The sequence below is a fragment of the Anas acuta genome, chromosome 12 (assembly GCF_963932015.1).
Source record: "Anas acuta chromosome 12, bAnaAcu1.1, whole genome shotgun sequence".
Taxonomy (NCBI): domain Eukaryota; kingdom Metazoa; phylum Chordata; class Aves; order Anseriformes; family Anatidae; genus Anas; species Anas acuta.
Window position 1 is genome coordinate 3,511,850 of NC_088990.1, and position 8,266 is coordinate 3,520,115.

Sequence of the window (8,266 nt, forward strand, 5' to 3'; positions counted from 1 at the left end):
CTGGAAAGAATCTGGGGGGCCTGGAGGATGCTCTGTTAACGCAGGATATTATCTGACCCTTGGTAATAGAGCAATATGTTCCAGATGCAACGGAGAGATTTGGGGAGGGGGTGCCGGGGAACTGCTTTGTTTCCTTAAGCAGTTATTTGGGGAAAAAACAAGCAAACAAAATCTGATGGATTCAACTGAGCACAAATCTGGTGTAATTCCACTGCAAACTGCAGGTTTACTCTGGATTAATACTGGTGTGAATTGGACTAGGATTTGGCTGCAAGTCTCAGCTCTCCCCTCATTCCTGAAAGATACAAACACGAAGGTCTAAACATCTACAGTTATGTATTGCATAAAATATTTCCTGGCTAGGAAAACCTCGTGGGACAATGATCAGGAACAAGATGGTGCAAATAATCAGTTTAATTGAAAGTAAAGGCACATGACTGTCAACAGAGAGAAGAAAGAGGTTTTTCCTTTGCCAGCTTTAATACAAGCAATATTAGTAGCAGCTGCATTTCAACCCATTTTGCAGATAACCCTGAGAGGGGCATTCTGAAAGCTGAACGGTTTAATTGCATAGGCTACCCTTTAATTTAGGGTGCTGAGAATGATATGAAGGACTCATTAAACTGGGGCATTAACCATAGCAGAAAGTAAAGTAGTTTCTTTGTTGCAGAAGACTCCTGCTACCCGACTACTAAATTGTTCACGGGGACCGCGGCGAAGCAGGATGGGTAGAAGGAGACGTGTTGGGATGGAGGGAAGGAAAGGAAAAGAAAAATATGTGGTAAAGGCACTGGAGGCTGTATGTCACTGGCCAGGGTTATTTCAGAACTGCTGCCTGACCTGTTGTCTTACTGGGGGACACCACGGAGCTGGAGCTGATGCACGAAGCATGGCCAGGAGCCATGACACCATCATTGGGCTGGGAAAGTCTGGCTGCATCCAAAGCTTTGAGCAAGAGCCCCCAGGTCACTGTTAAATGTAGAAGCCACCACAGGGACATCAGCACACGCTGTGAGATGAGGAGAAAGCACAGACATCAGGTTCACCCTCCTGGCTCCCCAGGAACACAGCTCAGCCACTTGATGACCAGGAGCATCGGGACTTCCCCTCTCTTTAAGCATGACCTCAAAGCCAACAACAACAAACATCACTCTCAGAAGTGCAGAATAAAGCGTCACGGTGTGAACCTCAAGGGTTTGAAACCTTGGAAGCTGGTGACAGGGAAGGGAAAAGCCCCCGTCCCAGACCTGCTGGGTGTCACACCATGACCATCGCTTCGCCATGCACGGCAGGTGATGCCAGTCCGGTGGGGACAGCAGGGAGCTTGGTCTGAACTGGAAGCAACTGGTCCCGGGAGCTCAGAGCCCAGTCCCAAGGTGGGGTGAAGTCGGAGTAACGCTGCCCTCGCTCCCCAGCAAAACAAAGCCTTTTTAATGACTCTTTCCCCAAGCTCAGGATTGGGTCCATAAAACAGAAACTGTACTTCGATACCAAATGAAAAACATTACTCACAGACTGTAATTCCTTTCTGCAAATACCGGAGGAGAATATTTCATTTGGCAAACAATTGAGCCTTACAGTTTAGAGCTCTTAATGTGATTAGGGACAGGTTCTGCAACACATTTGTAACTCCAGGTGATTTTGCTATATCTTTTTGGACTGTGACCAGACATAAAATGCCCTTTTGCTAGATTTGGATCCAACTAAAATTGAGGAGAATCAGATGTCGGCGAGTCCTTTCCAGTTTGATCTTTACCCAGGGGTATCACAACACGCTTCAGCTACAGAGTGCACAGAGCAGCTCTGCAATCGTGGGCTCTTTTTTGCATTAAGCACATCCCTGCTCTGCTGAGCGATAGCTCTCCTGCAGCACACGCTCTGTAAACAAGCAAGCGCTGCTCTGAATTACCGTGATGTACTTACGGGACTGGGAGAGAGAGCAGGATGCTTCCACTGGCCCTATGGACACAACTTCACTTCCTTTCCATCTTCCCAAGTTACTTCAGGAAACTCAAATTTGGCTCGGAGCAAGCTGAGACAAGGTGCCCCCAGCATTTCATCCTGTGTTTTGTGGGACTGGACCCCTTGGGGAAGTTTTCCAGTCTCATGCCCCGTCTCTAGCGGTGTTGCTGCCTCCGCTACCAAAGGCGAGGCTGCCAATGAATCAAATTAAATTAATTTATTACCTACAGGGGAGAGCACCAAAGAGAAAAGCTAAATTATTCTGCGTGTGCAGAACAAAGCCAAGCTTGACCTTTAAGCCATCAATAAGAAGAAAATCCTTCTTTTCTTGCTCATGAGGACTCCGTGCTGGCATCACAGGTGTGGGTGCTTTGGCTGTCCCCAGCCTCCCCCGTGCCCCACCAGGAGCTGCTCGTGGGGGCACTGAGCATTGCTAGCCCAGGAGCCACCAGCCCGAGTAAGACGATACTATTGAGTATTTATGGCAAGCTGTAAAGCAGGAAAAAAAATAAATACATGCCCTAACAGATTTATCACTCTCCAAAAGGAGGAAAATTGCACTAAGGACAGACCCACATCACTCTCCTAAGCAGGTAGGTCAACGAAGTGTCAGCAATGGGAAAAACAGATCAGGGCTGTGCACATTAAGGCCTTGTGTCCACAGAATGGCCATCACAGCCGAGGCACCATGCAAAGGAATACGCTTGAAGTGTTTTACGACGTCGTTGATCTTTGCGACCCCAATAGCTCTGCTTTATTCACGCCAAGGGAGGGCAAGCTGCTTGGGGACAGGTGAGGCTCGCGCTTCGCTGGGCGGCAGCGGCAGATGGGAGGGAGGGGAGGCGATCGATTCGGGCTCCGAAAAAAAAAGCAGAAGAAGGTGTGAGGGCTGGAACTGGAAGTCAGCAACATGCGAATTGGAAAGGAGACATCTGGTTTTCAACAAGGGCAGCCCGCCGCCGGAATACGCCAGGAATGCCGCGGATTCCTCGTCCCTTGCTGTCTTCAAAGCGAAGCGTGAGCTCCTCTTCTGGAAAGCCCTTGTCCTGTGCCCAGGGGGGTGACACACAGCTTGGTCAGCTGCTCCGAGCACATGGAGCACGACCAGGGGATACAAATACCCAGCTTGTGCCAAGCTGTGGGCACTGCAAAGCTTCTCCAGGCAGCTCCTGCGCGTGGCTGCTCACACATCACATATGGGTGCACGTGCCTAGGGATGGTTACAGGAGCCTGGGTGCTGGCACCAGGCAGAGACAAGCACAGTGGCACTTCAGTAAATCTAAATAAATCAAATAGCTCAGGATTTTGTCACAGAATTGCAGAACAGTTGAGGTTGGGAAGAACCTGGGTTCTGAAGACCTCCAAAGAGGGACGCTCCCTGTCCCTATATTTTTTTTTTTTCCAGATTTATTTATGTTTTTTAATACTGTGGGACAAACATGAGGTCCAAAACAACATTTCATACCTATTTCTCTCCTTTTTTTTTTTTTTTTTTTTTTTTAATGTGCGTTATCCTATGCAGTCCCTAGGGTGCTCAGCTGGGATGTGAGAGATGCAGGTGCCAGCCCCAGGGGGTTCTCTCATCTTCTGCTGAAACTGTACCCGAGGAACCAGAAGAAAAACCCCACGATGTGGCAGGTCAGCAGGCGGCACACAAATCAGGCAGGTCCCGCGACCTCGCGGTCATCCCCAGGAAGCAATAACTGCAAAAAGCCTGCAGCAGCTGCGGTGGCCATCAGGGGTTTGCAGCCCCTCAGAGCACTTCTGTTCGCCCAGGGAAGCTTCGGGTTCCTCTCTGCAGAGCCCGACCTCAGTCGCCTGTGTCCTGGGAGAGACCAGAGGGTAACACAGCAAAAACCATCAATGAAGGGACTCAGGTATAATCTCCAACAAGAACACGAGTGGGCCAGAAGGAAAACAAAAGCTTTTCTTCCTCCTGGATCACACTGACAAAGGTTTCCTGAAACTTTGTGGTCTCGGCAAAGATTTAAAGTTCAGCTTAGGTGTAAAAGACCCAGCTCTACCTATGCCAACAGAAATCAGATTAGGACTATACAATTTAGGATACTATATCAATTCTAATTATACAAGTATCGTCTGTTCATTCAATACCATAAAAATATTTATACCCCACATTCCCCCCAAATTATCAGCTTTAACATTTACTCGTCAGTTTTCAGACTTCAGTGGGCAAGAAGCTGTGTTATTTTAGAGTGAAGGGTAAAAAAAAAATATTTTTTTCTTCCAATATTTGCAAAGCCAGATGATTCAGTAAAAAATTTCTAGCGTGTCAAAAAAACACAACAACAAACAAACAAAAAAAAACAACAAATGCGTTTCTTCAAAAAGCATTTTGCATGGAGAACACACCCAACGGAGCAAATATTTGAGCTCCCCAGTTTAGGATGGCCAGGTGACGGGTAGCAGAGGGGGATGCTAAAAGTTCCTCCTGGGCAAGGCAGGCAGCAGCACGGGCAGAGAGCTGCAGGAGGTGCAGATTTCTCTGAATGCCTGCAGGACCTGCCCGGGGATGCTAAATGCTGCCTAAAACCTCCCCCTCTCATTGCAGGCTTCTCTCATGCAGAACCCTTAATTAAAAAGTTTCCCAGCACTGACATGGCACTTAAAGGGACGCCGTGGTGCAATATCTGTTTCCAATCACAAGGTTTGGAAGAATAAGGCTGCGCATACCTTAGGACCCCCAGCGGAACGTATTGGTGATGATGATGATGTTCCTTTAAATAGCAGCAGATGGCAAGACCTGGAGGAACAATTTTTCTTCCAGAGACCAAAGTGGTGACACAAAGCGATGCCTTCATCGAGGAAGAGCTGTGTCTGTGCCCAACGCCGTGGCCACGTGGAGGGAAGAGCTGAAAAGCTTCGGGCAGCACCACGAGCCATGGAGAACTGAGCCAGGGGAGAAAAGCCTTCGTGCTACCAAAATATTGAGGTCTCCATGAACAGGAGGCAGATTTCTGCCCTCACCAGAAGTGCTTCAAATCTGGGCCCTGGCTTAGGGCAGCAGGGCATTTATTGCCCAGGGCTGTGCTCCTGGTTCGTGGTTTCTCTAAGGTGCAAGTCAACCTTCAGCACCTTTGTACCCGCAGAGCTGGTGAGTCCTTGGCTGGGACCAGGCTGCTGGTGTTTTACTCCAGGGCACCAGTGCAGGTGGGTTTGGACCCTGATGGTCTGCAAGCTGACCGAGCAGCTTGACAGAAGGATAATAAATAATTAATTAAACAAACACAACAAAAAACAAACCAAACCAAACAAAAAAAAACCCTCAACAGATCACGGCCTCGCTTATTAACTTCTCTCCCACCTCACTTCCCAAAAACACAAACCAAACTAAAACCAAAACCAAAACCAAACAAAAAAACCCTCTGTAGGAGCTTAATTTTCAGTCCACAGATTCAAAGCTACCCTTCTAGGATTGGATTTTGAATCCAATTTCATACTGGAAACAACTAATTTTTACCAATTCTACCATTTTCAGTGTGGTAGAACTTGCTGCTTTTGAGAGACTTGGGCACAAGAAAACTGCTCATTTCCATTATTTTTAATTAAAAAAAAATCAAGAGCAGCACAGTAGATTTCATCCCCAGTGCCTCTCAACTCCAGATCTAGTTTCGACTCAAGCACAACCCTAAACTTGACCCCATGTTCAGCCACAAACCCCAAACTTTCTATGGGCTCTGGGTGGAAAGTTACTGACCCTGTATCCGAGCCAATTTTCAAACACACAAATAACTTGCCTGATGAAATTTTTGTAGGGAAAAAAATATATATACGCGCGCACACACACACACACACACACACACGCCATATATAGCAGAAGGGATTAAATCCTCATGTTGCAAGAATTTAATTTAAAAAAGCTAAGACATTGCAGGAATGCAAAGCTATCACCTCGGCCGGGTAACCTTTGGCTGAGGCAGGCACTTCCCCAGCCGGGAACGCTTCCCGCACGGCGCTGCAGAGCGGTGCCACTCGGGAATGCCTGGCTCCAGCCCAGCGCCGAGAGGAAACCAGCGATCCTATACCCATGGGGCCTCCGTGTAATTGCCCTCGTGTCGTTCTCACCTCCTGCCCAATGCCCTGGGCACCCCATGTCCCGAGGAAGGGGGATGAGGATGGCAGGAGGGGTGGCACAGAGGGATGCTGCGCGATCTCCGGCTGTGAATCCAGACTCGAACCCATCCTCGGGAAATATTCGGTGCCTGAACGGGGGCAGGCGTAAGTTCACTTCGCACCGAGGTTAAGCGTTTAATAGGACCCCGCGTATTAACAGCATTCCTGGCAGGCCAGGACTGGGTTTAAGTGGCTGAGGGGGAAACGCCGTGCCGCTGGGTCTGATCCTGCGCTAATCACGGCAAGCAGGGGACTGACCTACAGGAAACGATCCTCTGGGCACTGACGCTAGCAAATAAAGCCAGCCGGTCCTGCGGTTTATGGCCTGTGTTTTCCACCCCCAGCAGGCTTAATTTATGGTAATTACTAGGAACCACGGATTAAATTAATAACAAGGAAATTATTAAGGTTTCCTGACCCGCAGGCCAAAGGTAAGCAAAGAGAAGCAAGCTGCTCTGGATGGAAACGTTTCCCCCGCTGCTTGCGGGGCCAGCGGAGGAGGGCCTGCAGCGAGGCAGTGGGGACGGCAGGTTTTTGGGAATGAGCCGTCTCTCCTCACACGCAGACGGTCACAAACAGCATCCCAGGGCAGCCCAAACCATCCCGGCACAGCTCCCGGACACGGGGCGCACAGGCCAGAGTCATACGCTTTAAGTTACCGAAGAAATAGAGATCTCTGTCGGACAGGAAGAGACTATAAAAATAATATAATGCAGAAATCCTGCTCCATTCAAGCTACAGCGAAGTCCAGAGCCCTGTTCTACATCCAGCTCCGCCAGCTGATCAGAAGAAGTAATTCTCCCCTGCCTGGGTTGGAGCACATTTTATTGCTGCTTATAATTCATATATAAGCCTCATACTTTAAATTAGCATGTTGAATGCTCTTATGCTGTTCCTATTTGCTCACCAGACCTGGCCTCCCAACCTTGCTGGCCTGGGTATGGATATGAATCATTTTTTTCATCAAAGGCAGAGCAGAGCGTGCGCTGGCGGGCGGGCAGGGTTTGTTTCCTGCTCTGTTTTCCCTGCAAGAAGGTCGGTGCAGAAACAAAGCTGCCAGGCTTTGCTCTCCATAACGAGGAGAGCACCACGGCTTCTCTCAGCCCTCAGCACGTATACGGTTCCTGCAGCAGCTGCTTTCAGATTCTTTTACTCCGTTATCTGCTTCACATCCACCCTAAACCCACCTCGGAGCCAATTCCGTGCCTTGGGGACAGCCTTGCCCAGCACAGCCCGAGCTCTGTCACAAAGTCTCATGATATTTCTTACCCTGAACATCTTTCTTAGAGAAACCAGGCAGAACAAAAGCCTGGGCAGGCTTTTGATACAAGGTTCAAAAGAGCACCTGAAGCCTTATACAGATCAGGCGAAGGCGCACGCACCTGAAGGTGTGTTTAGATGCACCCGAACTGTATTCACTAAAAATCTGCTCCCAGCTGGGCTCCTGAGGAAGACAGCACCAAGCTCCCACCTCCAGCAGGGACAGTGGGCGATTGTTGTGCTGGCGGATTGCATGTCACCGGCAGGGATATCAGCGCCCGATCTCGGTCGGGATGGGGCACGGGGGAACCTGCAGCCTTGTCAGACTCAATGCTTTCGTGTAGTAGGTTGAATAACAGCACGATGTTTACATTTCCCCTCCTGCCCTAAGTAGTCTGGAAGCTGGACACCTGAAAAGCATGAATGATTTCTAAAGCAGAGCCAGCGTCGGCTCGTGATCGCTTGGCTGTTTCTTACCAGCATTCCCTAAAAAAAAAAATAAAAAGGAAACTAAAAAATGTAACAAACCTAAAACAAGCAAAGAAACGAAAACCAAACAACACAAAACCCTCAAACTGAAGGTTTTGCTGCTTCTGAACCTGGACGTGCAGTAAAGATAACACAACTGATAGAAAATCCAACAGCCAGCTCACACTGTGCGTACATCAGCCACGGCACAGAGAATCCAACAGCTCGAAATGCAACCATCCAGGGGATGAATTCCAACCAAGAAATAGTTACTTTCTAGTTTCTTCTGTATTAACACGTTGAAACTTAATATTGAAAGTTCTTTAAATACACAAACAAAACAGTGTCTATAGTTAATGGCAAAAATATAAATTGAGGTATGTAGGAAGCAAACATTCTGCGTGCACTGGAGAGCAATAAACATGATTGCAGGAAGCTATATAAC

At 48.4% G+C, this 8,266-nt stretch overlaps 1 long non-coding RNA gene across 1 annotated transcript; it reads right to left on the reverse strand.

Annotated features, from left to right (window-relative positions):
* Positions 1-2,164: 2,164 nt before the first annotated feature.
* On the reverse strand, positions 2,165-5,163 carry LOC137863269 (uncharacterized). The gene is made up of 2 exons (XR_011100816.1): positions 4,654-5,163; positions 2,165-3,787 (listed from the first exon to the last, which is right to left on the reverse strand). It is a non-coding gene; the product is annotated as an uncharacterized lncRNA (long non-coding RNA).
* Positions 5,164-8,266: the final 3,103 nt, after the last annotated feature.